The sequence below is a fragment of the Lutra lutra genome, chromosome 1, assembly GCF_902655055.1.
Source record: "Lutra lutra chromosome 1, mLutLut1.2, whole genome shotgun sequence".
Lineage (NCBI taxonomy): Eukaryota > Metazoa > Chordata > Mammalia > Carnivora > Mustelidae > Lutra > Lutra lutra.
Window position 1 is genome coordinate 175,056,138 of NC_062278.1, and position 5,177 is coordinate 175,061,314.

Consider the following 5,177-nt stretch of genomic DNA (forward strand, 5'->3'; position numbering starts at 1 on the left):
ATATAAAAAAGTGCCTATAAGTTGCATATGAAATACTTCAAAAATTAATATAGCTATCATTTTATATAATTATTATGGAGATCAATCATGGTTTTCTCTGATTGGAAAATTATGTTTGTAAACTTCACTGATTTTTTTTTTCAGAATTTTTTGGTAAATTCTTACTGGAGATGTCTTATGTAAGCAGAGCTATTGGCCGTGGGAATATAACAGTGCAAAAATAGCCACAGCTCCTTTCCTCAAAAATCTTGCTTTTAGTGGGAGACAGACATAGCTATGGATAGATACTAAATAGTTCATGCTAAAGTGGATAATGCCCACTTCAGGAAACAAGAAGTGCCTGAGAAAGCAATATGAATCTGTTACTGGTTAGACTGTGAAACTCTGAACAAGTCATTTCACCTGTCTAAACTTTAGTTTCCTCATCTGTAAAAGCAGGCGTGAGGTGTAGATAGATAGATAGATAGATGATAATATCTGCTGCATTCAGTGCAAGTTCTCTATTTACCAAGCATTGTATTAAATACTTTGCATGTTTTCCCCCCTTCATCAATCTTATAAGGTGAAATTAACATTATCACTCATGTCATCTGATAGGGTTAGAGAGGTTAACTGTGATCACACAGCCAGTAGGAATATGACAGGATTTGAATTTGGTTAAGAGGAGTTTAGAAGTACTCCTATTTACTATTAAGTCACTTGGCCAAGTATGGAATTCAGAGACAGACATTAGCATATTTCTCATGCAACCTTATCAACAACCAGGACAGGTGCGCCTGGTTGGCTCAGTTGATTAAGCGTCTGTCTTGGGCTTGGGTCAACATTCCAGGGTCCTGGGATGGACCTGGACCTGCTTCAGGCTCCACCCCTCTCCCTATGTCTGTCACTCTGCCCACTTGTCCTCTCTATCAAATAAATAAATAAAATCTTAAACAAACAAACAAACAAAACCCCAACAGGACATTCACAAAAAAGAGTAACCAGTCTTTTTCCTTCCCAACTACCAACTACCAACTAACATTTTAGGTTTTAACTGGTAGTTCAACCATGCCAACAAAACAACAAAACAAAAAGACAAACACACAAAACACATAATGAAACTCTTAGTAAAATGTTGTCCCTAGTGGGTGCAGTTCTGCAGTTTTCATACAAAGCATATGCAATTATTGAAAGAAACATATGTGAACTCTTGCACAGAGCTGTCTCTTGGCAAGTGATTAATATTTCCTTGGCTATGAGTTTATCAGAGAGTTAGGAGTCCTTTATAAATAGAATCTAGAATCTAGAAGACTGTCACCCTCTTACTGTTCAAGTACCACATTTTATTAAAGCAATGGAAAAAAAATAAGGAAACGGGGAAAAAAAAGTCTAACTTTGAGCTAGGATAGCTACTAAGTAAATAAAAGCATTGGTTGTCTACATGGAATCCTGCCAAATAATATTTTTCAAGATATGCCTTAATACTCTCTTAAATAGGCAAATAAATAAATAGAAGGACACAGAGAATTGTATAAAGAAACCCTACAGTCCTTTCACTGAGAATTTCACTGGTTGTAGCATATTGCAAAGATCAACATCCCATATAAGGTTTATACCCACAGTTTCTACAGACCTTGTAACACAAATAGAAAATGTGGCTACCACACGGTTGAATTGCTCCAACATAGTCTATTTGAAAATGCAATGGATTCCAGTTTTTATCTTCCCAGATGAGAAGGAATTGACCTTCTACTCTTGTGTATCATTTCAGCTTCCTTGACAGAGTCTCTTTCCTTCCTTCCAGTGTTTGCCTCTTCATCATAGGAGAACCAGTCCTCCTTCTGATGGCTACTGATTTCTGCGTGGGAATCAATATGGCTTAAGGGAAGTTCATTAATTTTCAGAGGGGTATATGACCTAGGCAAGATGTGCTTCTTATTTCACTGGAGAGCAGTGGTGGTTATTGCTACTTGCCAAGACTCTGAACTAAAAGGGAGATTAGAATGGTATTGAAAGCCCACACACCCAAATATTTCTTGCCATAGGAAAAATAAATAAATTGTGATATGGTCATACAATGGAATATGAGATCGAACCCTACAAATGAAAAAGACTGTATAAACTGGTCAAAATGGTGAGCAGGCCCGCTGTTGCAGCATCAACATGGTGACAGGAGGGTATTTGAAAATGGTATTACTGAAGCACCTGGGTGGCTCAGTCAGCTAAGCCTGGCTGGGGTCATGATCCTGGGTTAGAGCCCTGCATCGGGTCTGCTTAGTTGGAAGTCTGCTTCTCTCTCTCCCTTTGCCCCTCCCCCTGCTTGTGCTCTATCTCAAATAAATAAATGAAATCTTTAAAAATTGAAAATGGTATTACAATGCTGCAAGGATCAGTACTCTGGGGTTAATGCGAGATAATACATTATGTGAGAATGATGATGTGAAAGGCTTCCCAAGAACCTTCAGAATGATGGGATGTTTTGCATCAATAGAGCACTGAAACTGCCCATGAGAAAGCAGATCTTACCTAAAAAACAGTGGACAAAATATGAGGATACCCTTTACCTTGAGCCGTATCTGAAAGAAATTATCCAGGAAAGAAAAGAGAAAAGAGAATGGGCAAAGAAATAATCATGGAGCTGAAATCCATGGTTGCAGCTGCCCTCAAATATTTTTAAGAAGCTGGATAAACCTGGGGTGCCTGAGTGGCACAGTCTATTAAGCATCCGACTCCTGGTTTCAGCTCAGGTCATGATCTCAAGGTCATGGGATCCAGCCCTGTGGCGGCTCTATACTAGTAGCAGAGTCTGTTTGAGATTCTTTCTCCCTCTTGATCTGCCCCTTCCCCTGCATGCTCTTTCTCTTTCAAAAATAAATATTTTTTTAAAAAGGTGGGTAAATCAGAAATGTATATTTTAGAACTATTTGAGCTGCAAATGTATTATTTTAAATAAATGTGTATTATTTTAAAAAAAAAGAGCATAAACTATCACTGACCCTATAGCATGGATGAATCTCACAAATGACAAACTAGCTCAGAAAAGACAGAAACAAAAGAGCACTAGTTGTACAACAGCACTGCACTTACATGAAATTCAAAGCCAGGCAGAACCAATCTGTGGCAGAAGTCAGGATAGTGCCCTTCCCAGAGGCAGTACTGCCTAGCAGGGGTATCAGTGGAACTTCTGGGGGCTGGCAAGGTGCTACTTCCCAAACCAGGTTCTGCACATGGGCACACTTATTGTATGTAATGCATCAGGCTGTTACATTTAAGATCATACTCTTCTTGAGGTATGTTAGACGTCAAAGAAATACTTGCTTAAAAAATATCCTCTTTGCAAACACACACACTGGCAACAAACTGAGTCTTTCTCCTGGATGTAATCTAAAGATTCACTTCCACCCCTTAAGAAATGCTGCCTCAAGACAGAGAAATGACAATAGTATACATAACAGACCAACCGAGGGTCCCCATCTGCAGGATGACCATTTTCCCAAGGCTGAGTTGGTAACCTTTTCCTACACTTTCAGAGAACCACAGGGCTTCCTTGGAGCACAGGTTCTATCTCTTTGTATTGACATGATTATTTCCTAGCCTGCCTCCACCAGACTCACTTCCTTGAGCCCATGAGGTCAATCTTTAACTACAGGACCTTAGCACCAAACAGGGTACCTAACAGATAGGGATGCTCCATAACCATCTGTGGGATGAATGAATGCATGAAGATATGAGTTCATCCTACTGACATAAACTGTACTGAGCTGGCAGAAAAGAGAATAAGGACATGTGTCTGGCTCTGGTGAGCAACTACACATAAATCCTGACACAAGCATATTTACAAGTTTGAAAAGAAAGGAGTACTGGTGTACTAATAATCAGCCTGAAACCCACTGAAGGACAGGAGCTGTGACTCTGCTTTAAAAGAGCCTTGTGTGGAACTATACAGTGTCTGATACTTTTTACTATTTAAAGGGCCCAAGGTGGTGCTAGAGCTGTAATATCAGTAATGAAAGCAAATGTGTGAACTGCTTGGACTTATTCAAGATAAGTTATTTCAGGTGCATTCAGAATAAGTACACATGGAGAGGTAGAGCCATTTTTTTTTTAATCCTTGCTGGGGATGAGTCAGAGAAATAAGGATTTCCGAATTCTCCAGATAAAGCTCCAAACATCTTTCAGCCACTAATTTACAAATTTTCTGTTTTGTAGGCAGAACCAATATTTTGTGTGCATAAGTGTGCCATATTTAGTATGATCTAATGCTACAAATGTCCCAACAACCTTAGCAAAGTACCAGGTGTCCACCACACATTCAATAAGTGAAATGTTTTCTATCAAACCCAACCCCTATCTGTGTGCCATTAAAAAGTAAGAGAAAGAAAGAAAAAGAGAAAGAGAGAAAGAGAGAGAGTGTGTGTGTAGAAGGGAAGGGAGGAAGGAGGGAAGAAGAGCATGCAAGAAAGAGAGAGAAGACAGAAGAGAGACAGAGACAGGGAGGTAGAAATGTAAAGACAGAGAGGAAGGAAAGAAGAGAAGAAAAAAGAAAATGAGAGAAAGAGAGAGAGAAAAAATAAGAGGAAGCAAAGTGGGCATCAGAAAGACAGTAGATTCTACAAAACATTTTGGAGGTTTTACAAAAGTGAAAATTAAAAAAATAACCAACAAGTTGAATTCTAAATGTTCAATAATAAAAGACAGTGTTATTAAATTAAAGCTAATGATGCTAACACAGATCGAAAAGGGAAGGACAAATGATGATAGAATGTAATTACTTTATTGTCTGGTAGTATGGAAATTTCTGCTTAGATGTTCAGATCTCTGAAATGATCTGAGCTACAGCAAGAATCGAAGGAGGGAGTAGACTGTGGAGAAATGCACCAGACTGGAAAGTCATCACCAAGGAAGGGAGTTCATTCAACATCCTGTTCTTCAGATCTGGGAAAATATGAACTCAAAAGAAAGGTTATCCATACCAAAAGACAAGCAAGGAAGCCCATGTGTCTATAATTAATTAGAGGGCTGATATAAATACTGTGGTCCAGGCTATCAGAAATGATGTCATAATGCCTAATTCTATAAATTCTTATTATCCATTCATTGTAGATAGCCTGCTGTTAACTTTTGAAAGGAACTTTCTTACTTTTACACATTTTACACTATACCTTGGTATGTAGGATAAAGGCAACCAAAGTGACTAA

At 38.6% G+C, this 5,177-nt stretch overlaps 1 pseudogene; it reads left to right on the forward strand.

The window, feature by feature from the left end:
- The first annotated feature begins 2,110 nt into the window (after positions 1 to 2,110).
- LOC125088432 (cytochrome b-c1 complex subunit 7-like) lies at positions 2,111 to 2,609 on the forward strand (annotated as a pseudogene).
- The last annotated feature ends 2,568 nt before the right edge of the window (positions 2,610 to 5,177 follow it).